The sequence below is a fragment of the Ursus arctos genome, unplaced genomic scaffold (genome assembly GCF_023065955.2).
Source record: "Ursus arctos isolate Adak ecotype North America unplaced genomic scaffold, UrsArc2.0 scaffold_8, whole genome shotgun sequence".
Classification (NCBI taxonomy): Eukaryota; Metazoa; Chordata; class Mammalia; order Carnivora; family Ursidae; genus Ursus; species Ursus arctos.
The window spans coordinates 45,604,592-45,621,254 of record NW_026623100.1 but is presented as its reverse complement, the minus strand read 5'-3'; the positions used below and the strand labels follow the sequence as shown (position 1 = coordinate 45,621,254).

General features: G+C 36.8%; 1 non-coding gene across 1 annotated transcript; it reads right to left on the bottom strand.

Moving 5' to 3' along the window:
• Positions 1-14,451: 14,451 nt before the first annotated feature.
• Positions 14,452-14,553, bottom strand: LOC113247526 (U6 spliceosomal RNA). Its single transcript, XR_003313282.1, has one exon. It is a non-coding gene; the product is annotated as a U6 spliceosomal RNA (small nuclear RNA).
• Positions 14,554-16,663: the final 2,110 nt, after the last annotated feature.

Below are 16,663 nucleotides of genomic sequence, written 5' to 3'. Positions count from 1 at the left end.
TGGAAAGGACTGGCATGATATATTCAGGGTGCTAAGTTAGGAACATATGCAATCAAGCATACTTTATCCAGCTAGGATGTCATTCAAAATAGAAGGAGTGATAGAAAGCTTCCAGGACAATTTGTGACCACCAAACCTACCTTACAAGAAATATTAAAAGGGATCCTTTCAGCAAAGAGAGAGAACAAAAGTAACACAGACCAGAAAGAAATAGAGACCAGTATAGAAACAGTCACTTTATAGGTAATACAATGGCACTAAATTCATATCTTTCAATAGTTACTCTGAATGTAAATGGGCTAAATGCCCCAATCAAAAGACACAGGGTATCAGACTGGATAAAAAACAAGACCCATCAATATGCTGTCTGCAAGAGAATCGTTTTAGACCCAAAGATACCTCCAGATTGAAAGTGGTGGCAATACCAACTACTGGTGCACCCACTCTGGCAAACAGTATGGAGGTTCCTCAAAAAGTTGAAAATAGAGCTACCCTATGACTCACCAACTGTACTATTAGGTATTTACCCCAAAGATACAGATGTAGTGAAAAGAAGGGGCACATGCACCCCAATGTTTATAGCAGCAATGTCCACAATAGCCAAACTATGGAAAGGGTCCAGATGTCCATCAACAGATGAATGGATAAATTAGATTTGGTATATATATACAATGAAATATTACTCAGCCTTCAAAAAAATGAAACCTTGCCAATTTTCATCCAATGTGGATGGAACTAGAGGGTATTACACTAAGCGAAATAAATCATTCAGAGAAAGACAATTATCATATGATCTCACTCATATGTGGTATTTAAGAAACAAAACAGCAGATCATAGGGGAAAAGAAGAAAAAATAAAACAAGATAAAACCAGAGAGGGAGACAAACCATAAGAGACTCTTAATCATAGGGAACAAACTGAGGGCTGCTGGAGGGGAGGGAGGTGGGGGGATGGGGTCACTGGCTGATAGATATTAAGAAGGGCACAAGATGTAATGAGCACTGGCTATTATATAAGACAGATGAATCACTGACCTCTACCTCTGAAATCAAGAATACATTATATGTCACTTAATTGAATTTAAATTAAAAAAAGGAAAAAAAAAGAAATCTCATTATTCAGTGTCATGGTAAAGAGAAACAAAACACAGAATGAGAAAGAGCCTCAAGAGGGGGAGAAAAGGCTACATTGTCATGGAAGATGAAGGAAGAAAATTTTAAGAAATAGATAATGAGACATATTTCAGGTATTTTTGATTCATTAGGAGAAGTTCAACATATGCCCTTTTAGTTCAGCCACATATAGTTAACTGATGACCTTACTAGGAGTACTTGTGTTCATCATGACTGGGGCCAAAGGGGGAATGACAGCAGACTGAGTAAGTAACAGAAGGTAGGAGGAGAAAAAATGGACTAAGTCTAGAGAAAAAAAAAAAAAAAATTACAAGTTTAGCTTCTAGAGGAGAGAAGAAAACATTACTGGCCCCGACACTACTCCCCACGAAATAAGGAAGAGCTGAGTAAATGATCTGTTTCATCTTTCCTTATTTAAGCTTGTTGAATTTGAAAGGGACTTGAATGTGTTTAAACATTTCTGGCGTGCATCTTTTGTGAAAGAGACAAAATGAAAGACATCTTGGAGACTATCACTGGCCATCTTTAGGTATTTGACAGGCCCAGATACAAAGTCTAACATGCAGTGATCCCCAAACAAGCTGATATGAATTCATGCAACACAAATTGGCCACTGCAAGCCTGTCTGGACTGCTTTGCTGGACTGGGAACAAAGGACATTCACACTTCTCTTACTGTCTCCCCCACAGTGCTAAAAGCAGTATAGGAAAGTCAATCAATGATGACCAAGCACATCCATCTTCCCCTGATTTCCTATGGCTTAGCACACTATTTGTTGTTTAAATAGTCAAATAAATGACTAAGTAGAGAATAAATCCAGTAAGACAGGCCCTCACTAAGCCTCACTAGCTGTTTTCTTAAATCTACAATACTTTCTATGTTGGCCATGGGGTAGGTATTCTACACATTTCTTACTTACTTGGAAATTTCTGTGTTCCTTGAAGAGGACCACATAAATAACAAAATTACATATTTCCCTTTCTATGTCCAGTTGGTCTATTTGATCTGATACAGATCTCAGGGCTTTGATTATCTTAATGGGTACTTCTCTTAGGGTTTTTACTTTTTTTTGCTCAACTTGGTTTGTTTTCATGCAGATAATTCTGGGTAAGGATACCCACACACCACACTGACTTTTACTATTAACTTTAAATGAAAAATATATTTCAGATGAACTTATATGTCATTTTTTAAATGTACATTTTTCTCCTTTTTGTTTTCTTTACTATTGTCTACATGTTAAATGTGCAAGAATGTTTCTAATCAGTGTATTTTAAAATGTAACAGTACACCAGTGAAGCAAAGTAACAGTATACAAAATCTGTTTACAAATCTAATTTTTGGTGCAAGGAGAAAGCTGGGCTTGATCTAGAAACTCTGATTCCAGTCTGACATGTTCTTGGTTTTTAAGAAACAATATTTGGTAGCTTTACTGTTGGAAAAGGAATGAAAAATTTACAATTCTCCTGATTGGAAGACAATTTCGTAGAGCTGTATGATGTTTCAGTACTTCATTCTAGTATACAGTAGAATAGCATTTTCCCCTCTTATCTCTCAGATAGAGGAAACATGAACTATGTATGTCCCTCTCTCTTGTCTTTATACCTCATTGTAATGACAGCAAACAGATCTATCTCACGACTTTAAAAAAGATCACTGATGGGAAGAAAGAAATAGAATGAATTTAACAATTCAATAATAATCATAGCTTTTGTGACATCCTGCTAATAAAAACTCTATTACCCAGCTCAGTCATATAGTTTTAAATTCATGGTCATGACTTCCAGGTGCTTAAACAAAGAAACAAACAAACAAACCACAAGAAACATGAAAACTGATGTAAATTTGGATCTCATATAGAGGTCAGTCACTGTTTCAATTAATTCCTATCTCGAAAACCTAAAGTATCACATACTATATAGATTTCTAAAGAAATGCTATTTTTATATGTGACTTTTGTTTAAAAAATAAAAACAATACATTGTGCTTATTTAAAATACTAAGTAGAATTAAAGGGCTTAAAATGTAAAGAAACACATTTGGTTTCAGATTTCTCCACTATCTGATAGCTGTTCCTTTTGGTAGTGTTGTATCTATAATGTCCGTTACCTACTGAATTAATCACAAAGGTAATATCTATAAACTTCCTAAGTAAATTTTTTAATTTTTTATTTTTTTCACTTAACCCCTCTATCATAGCCTCCAAATTGATATCTCAAGTACCAGCATTACTTGGACTCTTCTGATTTTCTTTCATTTTGGACATCATAATTTAAATTCTTAGGTTATTCATTTTCTATAGAATTCTTTTTGTACAGATGCAGTGTTTTTATGATTCTCTTTGAATATGTTTATTGAGATAATTATGAAATTAAATTCACTCAAACCATTTGTTTTCTCCAGGACAGATAATACTTTTTTCTTGCTCTTTATTTTGTATCCTTCATGGTCTCCTAAAATATCTTCTATTTTGTTTTCTGATTAGATGTGCATGGCTGTGTGTCCATCTGTGTGCCTGTATGTGCGTGTGTGTGTGTGTTTCACAATGAATCTATTAAAAGTTAACAGAAGTCTCTAGAGCTTGTTAAATGGGAGATTTCACCTCAGGTATTCTGGCTCAGAAGCCCACTCCAGGGGCGCCTGGGTGGCACAGCAGTTAAGTGTCTGCCTTCGGCTCAGGGCGTGATCCCGGCGTTATGGGATCGAGCCCCACATCAGGCTCCTCCGCTGTGAGCCTGCTTCTTCCTCTCCCACTCCCCCTGCTTGTGTTCCCTCTCTCGCTGGCTGTCTCTATCTCTGTCGAATAAATAAATAAAATCTTAAAAAAAAAAAGCAGCCCACTCCAGGTGGAGAAAAGGAATGGCTAAGGGCCAACTGTTTCATACACAGACCTTTAAGTCATTCCCCTCCTTCCTATCTCAGGTCTCATGTTCACTCCTACATTGGGACCTGGTGCTTCAGAACCTCCCTGGGTTTCTGTTGAGCTGACTGCCTCTCCCATGGGCTCTGATCTATCATGTTACATGCTAAAGGACACAGCTTCTTCTCCTTTGATTTATCAAATATGCCTCCATTTATTCTGTCCTGATGTGGAAATCTGTTGTATTGCTTAGTAGCTGATGACTCCCATCTTGTTTTCATACCTTTGTGGATATACACCTTTGAATTTTTTGGCATTATTTTAGTATAGCCTTAGAAGGAAAAAGAGATAAACGTGTAATTGTGTCAATAACTATAATACAGTGTTTTGTTTGGCTTTGAGGTTAGGTTAATTTTCATTCTTTAAAATGCATCCCATTCTTAGGGGAGAGATGATAACTTCAAATAATCTAAATGCAGCAGCCTCTTTCAAGAAACTGGGTGCCAAGCTGCATGTATTGCACTGAACTTAAGTCCTAGTAAATTACACTGTCTTTTAAAACTGTAGAAACAGACAGAACCTGTCTGTGCAACTTATACTGCTTCTAGTTTATAGATTCTCTACAACAATTAAGGACAATAATCAACAGGACTTTCTTACCAATTGTGCAAGATCTAACAAGAACACAATGCATGAATTAAATCATGCACTATATGTGTACACATTCTTCAAGGATTTTAATACTTCTGACTGCTTATAATGTAAAGACATATAAAATATGACATTATGACATTAAAACATTAAAATACCATGTACTGTGATATCCATAGTTCTTTCCCAAGTATTACTAAATAGGAATTTTTGAGGCTAACAAAAATGCAATGAAACAGACCTCACTTACCCCCCAAAAAGGAAAATAAAATATAATAATCTAGTTTAAGTACAGATGTGAATAGTTGAGTTTAAGATAAATTATCTCAGTGTTTTACTTTTCCCACAGTCTTATCTGCTAAATATAAAGATACATATCTCCTATCAAGTATGTATATAAGCCTTTAGAACAATTTAATAAATTTGAGGCAGTCTTAGAGTCTCAAGTATCTAAATGCCTACTTAGTAAAGTTTAAATGTATCCTGCCTAGCAAATTGGTTTTTTGTTTGTTTCCACTTACTAATTATGCTTTAAATTCCACTACTAAAATTTGATTTTATTAATTTAATCCTAGTAGGTATTTTGCCCACCTTACAATAGGTTCTTCCAGGACACGCAGCTTTAAATGTGCTCAAACTGAGTTGGAACATATTCACACCAGATTTGAAACACTTAATTTTGAAAAAAGAGAAGAAGAAAGAAGATAGTTAGGCACCATCCACCAGAATGTATTTGAATTATTATTATTATTATTATTATTATTATTATTATTATTATTATTTTACCAGTGTTTATCTAAAGGATAGATTAAGATTTGGGCACACTAAAGGGAAATAGAATGCCATTTCATAAATTTCATTAGGATCAGTCCATTTTGAGAACATATAAGCAGACCTATTTTTATAACACATTCACTAGCCAGTTGTATTTCAAGCTACCACATGAATGGGAAAAAATGAATGACTTCCTTCCAAATTACTCATTGTCACTGAATCCTCCTCTTTATGACTATCTTAAACAGAAACTGGATTCATTTACAGTAATTAGTAAGAGCGGGAGGCATATCTACATGACTAACTAGATTGATTCTTTGCAGGTCAATGAGTGAGCGATTGAACAGATCATTGCACAATTGATTCAATCCCAGAAGCAAATTGACTGTACCTCAAAAAAGCCAGATCTCTCATATCAGGGGAGTTAAGCACAGCATGGGAGTTCTAGGAGGCCTGTGTAAATGTTCTAACAGATCAACAGCATCCTGATTTCCTTATTCTAGTGACAGAAGCAGAGAGGAAAGAAAACTAAGTCTCAAGAGGGCATTTTGAGTCCTAGTACTTCTATTAATTAGCTGTGTAAAAGTTGGAAGACACAGAGAACATACACAAGAAAGCAAGAGATAAGAGAGAAATAAGGCTTCAATCTGAGATGCTTCTCTTTAGAAGGGCAGCACTCACTAACTTTGAAGTAATGCTTCCAAATACTAGCGGTTACCTTTTAAGTATTCTGGTGTAAAGATATTCCTTGAGTAGTTGTGGATCTAAACCAGAGAGTTCTTTCACATTCAAAAAGTTTAGAACACTCTATTGATTCATAAAAGCCATGAGTGATGGCTTTGTGATATGTCAACTTGCTTGGGCTAAAATATATTCCCCAGAATCCCCTTCCAGGTATTTTTGGTAGGGTGAGCCACAAAGGAAATTCTCTCCTGAGATTTTGTGGGCATGGAAGGCAGAAGCCACTCTGTCGCTCTCCCGGTTATTCAGAGACTAGTACAGGTGCTGCTGCAGAGGTTATTTTGTAAATGTAATTAAAATCCTCCATTAGTTGATTTCAAGTTAATCAAAAGAAAGAACATAATAGGTGCTACTGACTTAAGTGGAAGGCCTTAAAAAAGGGACTAATGTCCTCTAGAGATGCAGAGACTTCAGAATGCAGAAAGGAAAGAAAACTGCAGAATCTTTCTTCATCCTGGGACCTTAACACTCACCTCACTGCTGTTGATCTGGTTCACCTCAATGGTATGAAGCAGTAGCTGGACCTACAATTTCTCTATCTTCCCCCCTGTCACTTTTTTCAGTTTCTATGACTCTTGGGCCAGGCGTGTATGTGTGCTCAGGCCCACGACACAGATTCACAGCTTCTGCAGGGTACCTTTTTAGGTCAGAGGCAATAGAAATTGGCATGGGTTTTAGTCCATTCTTGTTAGGGTTTCTGCTCATGCTCATGGGGGTTCAGGCTGCACTTAATTTTCCCTTCCTACCTGTCACGGATTCCAGATTACAGCATTAGTCATGTGGGGACAGTCATGACTGCTTAGACAGCACCCACAACTTCCTACAAATACGAATACATATTTTATTTTATATTTTATAAATACATAAATAAGCTTATATATTGAATTTGTATAGATAATAAACATAAATAAATATATATTATATGCATACATATATAGGTTATATAAATACAAATTTCTTTTTTTTTTCTTTCTGTTTCTCTCTTTTTTGTCTCTCTCTCCTGCATATGAAGGCTTATATCCCAGGGTGGATCCAACTATGAAAAAAGAAAGGGTTGCTAAGCAATTGTTATGTAAATGTACGTTCTACCCGTTCTACTTTGCTGCTTGAACTCTAAAAGATAAACCATGTGAGATACAGAGAGAGGTGACACAAACTCAGGAACCTAGACACTCAAATCACATCCACAAATGACTGTCATTCATTCTTCTGAAAGGCACAATAGAGAAATGTGCACAGAGGTATAAGCTGAGCACCATATTAGCCCTAAATTAGACTGAACCCTAAATCCTATTGAACAAACTAAATGAACTAAGACTACACAGCAAGAGTTCTCAAACTTGACTATACATTAAAAAAACCTAAGACATTTTTACAAAAACATACCAATGCTTGGGTTCTACCTACATAAATTCTGATTTAATTGGCTTGTGTGGAGTGGGAGCTGGGATTAGGTATTTTTTTGTAATGCTGCTCATGCAGCTATAATATGCTGGTCCAGTGGAGAGCTACTGCACAGGTCAAGTAGAGGATTCATTTTGCCTCGTTTCAAGGTAGGCTGGTGTGACAACTTTTACCTTTTCCTAATCAGCCTAGGACTTAATCTATTATCCTCTGCAACTTCCCACCATATAGTAAGAACAAGCCAGGCCATGTAAGTGAAGGTAAATAATACAGTATGAGGAAACATAATTTTTTATTAAGGTATCAGAGGAAAGCTGCTCACCTTGGACACTTTCAGGTTGGGATATTTCCCAATCTAGAACTGCCGTCCCAGTCCATACTTTGCAAGTTTTGTAAGGGAGAAACTCATTTGAGGTGTGAAAACCTTATTCAGGCTGAAACTTGAAAGAGTTTAATTCTTACACTATTTTTTTATACTCACTCACACTGCATCTCAATAGAATGTCTTTTCCTGTGACTATTCCTCAACCTTGGTGGAGGAATGAGAACAGGGGTAGGGAATGTTAGAGACTACTTGTCCTAGACACAAATGTTGTGCATCTAAATTCATTCAGTATCTGGAACAATGATGGAAAAATACTGACATTTATAGACCTCTTCATTGAAGAACAAAGTGATGATTCTAATTACGGTGATAGACAGGTCGGGTTAGAGTTTAATTGAGCCAGGGCAAGAAACTTAAGTTATTTTGTCCTTTCTTCCTTTGTCCAGCTTCTGTTTTTCATATGAGTTTAGTATGGCTAATAAGACAGAATGATGAAGATGTCAGCTTACCCCATTTTCAGTTATCTGTATACTAACAGTCTAGAGAAAGATATTTTTGTATAAATGACCAAAATTGAATTGGTACATTAGACAACTTTTTGAAAAGATGCAATTAAAACTTTTATAGGCAAGGGCGGCCCCAGGTAGCTCTGTGAAATGGGTGGGGCTTGTTTTATCTATTCTCATTAGTCCGCTCCCACATCCTCTTCAGTTTACATTAGCCATTCAGTGGTTATCTCCTACTTTTCTAGACCTACATATTAAAACATCATTCCTGGAGAAGCAAAGATCATATGAAATAGCCATTTATTAAATATTTTAAACCAGGCACTGAGTTAAGCTATATTTGGCATCCAGAGAAACCAAACTGATGGAATTCAGAGGATTTAGCTACTTGGGCTATAGCATAAAGACAAGCTAGGCCGATCACGATGTTATTACTTATACCAGGTTTCTGCTTATTTCAAGGCACCCAGACCACCGCAACCAGGCAGCTGAAGATGAGACTATTTCACAACTCCAATGACTAATAGAGTGAACAACAGATACCCTCTCAATTAGGGTTTAACTGCTATTAGGTCTGAGTGAGATTAAATCCTCAAGTGATTTATATTTATTACAAGCATCCAACAAAATGGACTTGACAGGTTTATATGAACTCCAAATGAATGTTTCATAGGCCACTTATTCATCCCAAATTGATCTCTATATTTTTATATTTGCTAAACATGTTTTTCTAAGTTCCTTAATTCACTCCCCAGTCTTCCATGTTATAAAGGTTGTAATGATCATTAACTGTTCCTGCTTCTTCACCCTTATATCCAATAATAATTAATCAACTATCTTCCCCATAATCATTGAAAGATTGCTGTTAGTTTACATCCTACCACCAGACTTACTCTAAGCCTTGTCTTATTCATTGTGAAATTTTGGAAAATCTCTTGACTAATCAACCCCTCTTTTAGTCTTTTCCTGAAAGTACTCCTAGCTGTGTACTTGAATTATAAAGGCAAATGTTTAACTCATAGCTCTTTCATTATTGGTACATTTTACTTCGGAAAGTAACATAAATTCATTGAACATTATTATTACTATTATTTTTGCAAAAGTGTAGACAATAATACCTTTTTCATACACTGCACTGCATATGAAACCATCCAGGAATATCTACAACATGGTAGGCATCCCAGAAGTTGGAGTGGAATCTGCATATCCATACTCTACTAGGACACAAATTTGATCAACCAGTTATCCAATTAGAAACTCAAATTTTTACCAAATGCATTATAATATTTAAGCCTGTTCCCAAAGTTCTTTTTTTTTTTAATAATGATTTTTTATTATATTATGTTAGTCACCATACAGTACATCCCCGGTTTCCAATGTAAGGCTCAATGATTCATTAATTGTGTATAACACCCAGTGCACCATGCAATACGTGCCCTCCTTACTACCCATACCAGTCTATCCCATTCCCCCACCCCCGTCCCCTCTGAGGCCCTCAGTTTGTTTCTCATAGTCCATAGTCTCTCATGTTTCATTCCCCCTTCTGATTACCCCCCCTTTCTTTATCCCTTTCTTCCCCTACCGATCATCCTAGTTCTTATGTTCCATAGATGAGAGAAATCATATGATAGTTGTCTTTCTCTGCTTGAATTATTTCACTTAGCATTATCTCCTCCAGTGCCGTCCATGTTGTAGCAAATGTTGAGAACTCGTTCTTTCTGATAGCTGAGTAATATTCCATTGTATATATGGACCACAACTTCTTAATCCAGTCATCTGTTGAAGGGCATCTCGGCTCCTTCCATGATTTAACTATTGTGGACAAAGCTGCTATGAACATTGGGGTGCATATGGCCCTTCTCTTTACTACGTCTGTATCTTTGGGGTAAACACCCAGTAGTGCAATGGCTGGATCATAGGGTAGCTCAATTTTTAACTTTTTAAGGGACCTCCACACTGTTTTACAGAGTGGCTATACCAACTTGCATTCCCACCAACAATGTAGGAGGGATCCCCTTTCTCCACATCCTCTCCAACAATTGTCCTTTCTTGCCTTGTCTATTTTTGCCATTCTAACTGGCATAAGGTGGTATCTCAGTGTGGTTTTGATTTGAATTTCCTTGATGGCTAATGATTTTGAACATTTTTTCATGTGTCTGTTAGCCATTTGTATGTCTTCATTGGAAAAGTGTCTGTTCATATCTTCTGCCCATTTTTTGATTTGTTTGTTTCTTGTGTACTGAGTTTGAGAAGTTCTTTGTAGATCTTGGATACCAGTCCTTTATCTGTAGTGTCATTTGCAAATATATTCTCCCATTCCGTGGGCTGCCTCTTAGTTTTTCTGACTGTTTCCTTGGCTGTGCAGAAACTTTTAATCTTGATGAAGTCCCATAAATTCATTTTATCTTTTGTTTCTCTTGCCTTTGGGGATGTATCATGAAAAAGGTTGCTTTGGCCGATGTCATAGAGGTTGCTGCCTATGTTCTCCTCTAGAATTTTGATGGATTCCTGTCTCACATCGAGGTCTTTCATCCATTTGGAGTTTATTTTTGTGTACGGTGTGAGAGAGTGGTCAAGTTTCATTCTTTTGCATGTAGCTGTCCAATTTTCCCAGCACCATTTATTGAAGAGACTGTCTTTTTCCCACCGGATGTTTTTTCCTGCTTTATCAAATATTAGTTGCCCAAAGAGCCGAGGGTCCATTTCTGGGCTCTCTATTCTGTTCCATTGGTCTATGTGTCTGTTTTTGTGCCAGTACCATGCTGTCTTTGTGATCACAGCTTTGTAGTACAGCTCGAAATCCGGCATTGTGATGCCCCCAGCTTTGTTTTTCCTTTTCAATAGTTCCTTGGAGATTCGGGGCCTTTTCTGTTTCCATACAAATTTAAGGACTATTTCTTCCAGTTCTTTGAAAAATGTCCTCGGTATTTTGATCGGGATACCACTGAAAGTGTAGATTGCTCTGGGTAGCATGGACATTTTAACTATGTTAATTCTTCCGATCCATGAGCATGGAATATCTTTCCATCTTTTTATGTCTTCTTCAATGTCTTTCAAGAGTGATTTATAGTTTCTAGAATATAGGTCCTTTACGTCTCTGATTAAGTTAATTCCAAGGTAACGTATGGTTTTTGGTGCTATTGTAAATGGGATGGATTCCCAAATTTCTCTTTCTTCGGTCTCGTTATTCGTGTATAGAAATGCAACTGATTTCTGAGAATTGATTTTGTATCCCGCCACGTTACTGAATTGCTCTATAACTTCTAATAGTTTGGGAGTGGCTTCTTTTGGGTTTTCCATATAGAGTATCATGTCATCTGCGAAGAGAGACATTTTGACTTCTTCTTTGCCAATTTGAATACCTTTGATCCCTTTTTGTCGTCTGATTGCTGTTGCAAGGACTTCTAGTACTATGTTGAATAATAGTGGCGAGAGTGGGTATCCTTGTCGAGTTCCTGATCTTAAGGGAAAGGCTTTCAGCTTTTCCCCATTGAGAATAATATTTGCAGTAGGCTTTTCATAAATGGCTTTTATGATATTGAGAAATGTACCTTCTATTCCTACACTCTGAAGGGTTTTAATCAGGAAAGGATGTTGTATTTTGTCAAATGCTTTTTCGGCATCGATTGAGAGGATCATATGGTTCCTGAGTCTTTTCTTGTTGATATGATGTATCACGCTGATTGATTTGCGAATATTGAACCACGCTTGCATCCCAGGTATGAATCCCACTTGATCGTGATGGATAATCCTTTTAATGTACTGTTGGATTCTATTAGCAAGTATCTTGTTGAGGATTTTGGCGTCCATATTCATTAGGGAAATCGGTCTGTAATTCTCCTTTTTGATGGGGTCTTTGCCTGGTTTGGGGATCAAGGTAATATTGGCCTCATAGAATGAGTTTGGTAGCTTTCCTTCTGTTTCTATTTTTTGAAATAGCTTTAGAAGAATAGGTATTATTTCTTCTTTGAATGTTTGGTAGAATTCCTCAGGAAAACCGTCCGGGCCTGGAGTTTTGTTATTTGGAAGGTTGTTTATCACTGACTCAATTTTTTCATAATTAATTGGCCTGTTTAAGGAATCAATTTCCTCCGGTTTCAATCTTGGTAGTTTATAGGTTTCCAGGAAGGCCTCCATCTCTTCCAGATTGCTTAGTTTATTGGCATATAGCTGTTGATAAAAATTTCTAATAATCCTTCCAATTTCAATGGTGTTCGTCGTGACCTCTCCTTTTTCATTCATAATTTTAATAATCTGGGTCCTTTCTCTTTTCTTTTGGATAAGTCTTGCCAGTGGTCTGTCAATTTTATTGATTCTCTCAAAGAACTAGCTTCTAGTCCTGTTGATCTGCTCTACTGTACTTCTGGTTTCTGCTTGATTGATTTCAGCTCTAATTTTGGTCAACTGCTTCCTCGTGCGTGGATTAGGCCTGTCCCTCTGTTGCTGTTCCAGCTTCTTGAGGTGAGAATATAAAATCTGCATTTTAGATTTTTCTATTCTTTTGAGTGAGGCTTGGATGGCTATGTATTTTCCCCTTAGGACTGCCTTTGCAGTATCCCATAGGTTTTGGACTGTTGTATTTTCATTCTCATTGGTCTCCATAAATTGTTTAATTTGATTTTTGATTTCCTGGTTTATCGAGTCATTCCTGAGCAGGATGGTTCTTAGTCTCCAAGTGTTTGAGTTTCTTCCAAATTTTTCCTTGTGGTTGAGTTCCAATTTCAGAGCATTGTGGTCTGAGAATATGCAGGGGATAATTTCAATCTTTTGGTATCAGTTGAGACCTGTTTTGTGTCCCAGAACATGGTCTATTCTTGAGAATGTTCCATGGGCATTAGAATAGAATGAGTATTCTTTGGTTCTGGGGTGTAGTGTTCTATATATATCTATGAGGTCCAACTCATCGAGTATGGCATTCAAAGCCTTTGATTCTTTGCTTAGTTTTTGCCAGGGTGTTCTGTCTATTTCTGATAGTGGAGTGTTGAGGTCCCTTACTATTAATGTATTTTCACTTATATGTCTCTTTATTCTGGTTAAGAGTTGGCTTGTGTATCTTGCTGCTCCCCTGTTGGGGGCATATATATTTATAATTGTCATATCCACTTGTTGAATACTTCCCTTAAGAATAATATATTGCCCTTCTGCGTCTCTAACTATAGTCTGTAATTTAAAATCCAATTTATCTGATATGAGAATTGCTACCCCAGCTTTCTTTTGAGGTCCATTTGCATGAAAGATGGTACTCCATCCCCTTACTCTCAGTCTGAATGCATCTTTGGGTTCGAAATGAGTCTCTTGTAGACAGCAAATGGATGGGTCATGTCTTTTTATCCAATCTGCAACCCTGTGGCGTTTTAGGGGAGAATTTAAGCCATTAACATTAAGACTGAGTACTGAGAGATATGATTTTAATGTTGTCATGTTGCCAGTAAAGTCGTTGTTTGTATTGGCTGTGACTTTCTGTTCTGTATCACTCTTGGGGCCTTTTTACTTTTATAGAACCCCCCGGATATCTCCTGTAGGGCTGGTTTCGTGGTTACAAAATTGGTTAGTGACTGTCGATTCTGAAATGTCTTTATTTCTCCATCAATTCTGAATGACAGCCTTGCTGGATAAAGGATCCTTGGCTGCATGTTTTTCTCTGAAAGAGCTTTAAATATGCTTCCCCAACCCTTTCTCTCATTCCAGGTCTGTGTAGACAGGTCTGACGTAATTCTGATGCCTTTGCCTTGGTACGTGAGAAATTTCTTTGCCCTGTCCGCTTTCAATACTGTATCCTTGAATCTAATATTTGCGAAATGCACTATGACGTGACGTGGCGTAGGTTTGTCGTGGTTGAGCTTGGGAGGGGTCCCCTCTGCCTCTTGGATATGAATATTTGTTTCCCTCGCTAGAATAGGGAAGTTTTCAGCTACAATTTGTTCAAATATCTCTTCTAGACCTCTGTTTTTCTCTACCCCCTCGGGGATGCCAATGATTCTAACATTGGATCGTTTCATTGAGTCAGTAATCTCCTGTAACCTACATTCGTGGGCGTGGATTTTTTTAAGACCATCTTCTATTTTCATTTTTTCCTCTATTAACCCATCCTCCAATTCACCATGCTCATTTTCTCTGTATCGTTCCAATTTTAGTATATGTGCTGCCGAAGCGAGCACTGTTTCCAAAGTTCCTTACCAGATCATCAGTTTCCTCACCATTCAACTAACAAACAGATTTAATGGCATTTTCAAAACTTTGAGATGCATAAAGTGTCACCCAACCAAAACCTATTAATCATATGCCCTGTCTCAAAGTATGGAAGATCAGGAACCTGTCTTTATAATCAGGCAAGAGCACATGTCCTGAGAAGTAGAAATTCAGGTAATAGTCATTTGTATTTGGCACACCTACCCAGGAAGTTATGTGTTCAGGAATGTTCAACGCATGAATGGTTGATTTTCAAAGAGGTCATATCATATCACGTTCATTCTGATAAAAGGTTAGTTCCTGTTTCATCTTTTAGAAACTGCGTTAAGGCTAGGCTAACTAATCTTTAAATTCACCGTAGTCCTCTAACCTACCAGGAAGGACATATGCTGCCTAATTTTGATCTCTTTCTGATCTTAATCGGTATATGGACTCTCTCAACAGTCTTTCATTGTGCTCCAGTACTGAAAGAAGTTTCAACCTATTTATCTACCTACATACCTGTCTATGAATGATTAACAGCTTGAACAATAAAACAACTTATTTTTGCTACTTTTTCCCTCAAATGTCTATGGATAAGTATTCAGGCCAAATGATTTTCTCAGAACATATATGTGTTACAGAGAGAAATTAGCCTTTTTTTCTATTTAAATAGACTATCGCCACACCTTTTCATGGGAGTGACAGTGGTAGGAGAGAAGAGGAGGTGGCCTAATGGATATGAAAAATCCTTTTCTTCTTGTTCAATATTTCATGGATCAGATAATGAGAATTTTTTTCACCAGAAAAAATAAAAAGTACATATCTTAAACTGTAATTATCTCAAATCAAAATCAATCCTTATTTTAATTTAGTACCTTTTATACGTCATGTTCTTTCCCCGGCCTTGTGTCTGTTGTTGGGAAGATTTCTGGTCGTACAGAACTTCTTACTTAGTGCCTACCAAAATTATAAGCTCTTATGCTGGGGCAAATATGGGAGGCAGGAAGGTACTTATGGGTGAAGTTACAGAAGAAGTAAATGAGGAAAATAAACAAATTATCTATCTATCAATCTATCTATCTAATCTTTTTTTTTTTTAATAATGATTTTTTATTATATTATGTTAGTCACCATACAGCACATCCCCGGTTTTCGATGTAAGGCTCGATGATTCATTAGTTGTGTAAAACACCCAGTGCACCATGCAATATGTGCCCTCCTTACTACCCATCACCGGTCTATCCCATTCCCCCACCCCCCTCCCCTCTGTAGCCCTCAGTTTGTTTCTCATAGTCCATAGTCTCTCATGTTTCATTCCCCCTTCTGATTACCCCCCCTTTCTTTATCCCTTTCTTCCCCTACTGATCATTCTAGTTCTTATGTTCCATAGATGAGAGAAATCATATGATAGTTGTCTTTCTCTGCTTGACTTATTATCTATCTAATCTTGACACTCAATGTACAAATGATTACACTTGATCCAAACAAAAACACTGTGGAGTATCGACTAAAATGCTGGGTTTAGTAAATTGTAGAGGATATCAAGTAGATCAGTAAATGAGGATTAGAGGTAGGATTCTCTTATTCTTTTGTTATTTTCTGGCTATTTCTAAAAGGGGATATGCAGAAATTAAATGAAGCTATTTTTTCCTGGTAGGTAGAAAAATGACAATTGCTTTTGCATATGGGGTAATGTTTTATTTAATTATAATAATCACTGTAGGTCACACATTCATTTAATTTTATTCATATAGTTTTGTTTTCTTTTAGCTTATGGTGTTTTGTCATCTAAATTATTTCTGAGAGATTTAATTATTAGGCAATAATAATAACCCATAACAAGAAAAGGGAAAGGAAGAGACCATCCCTGTGGAAACTGAAGTTAAACTTTTTTAGCAAAGTTTCTTTCATTTTAATGTACTTCCAGGAATCACATCCTCTAATTTGCATATTTGCATATTAATTTACTCTGTCTTTGCTTTCCCAGAGGAGCACAACTTATTTTCATTGTCTCTTCTCTATTTCCTCAATGTTTGTGTTAAGCTCAGTTGGTTATTATCCAACCATTTTAGCAGAATGCATTATTTTCCAGAATTA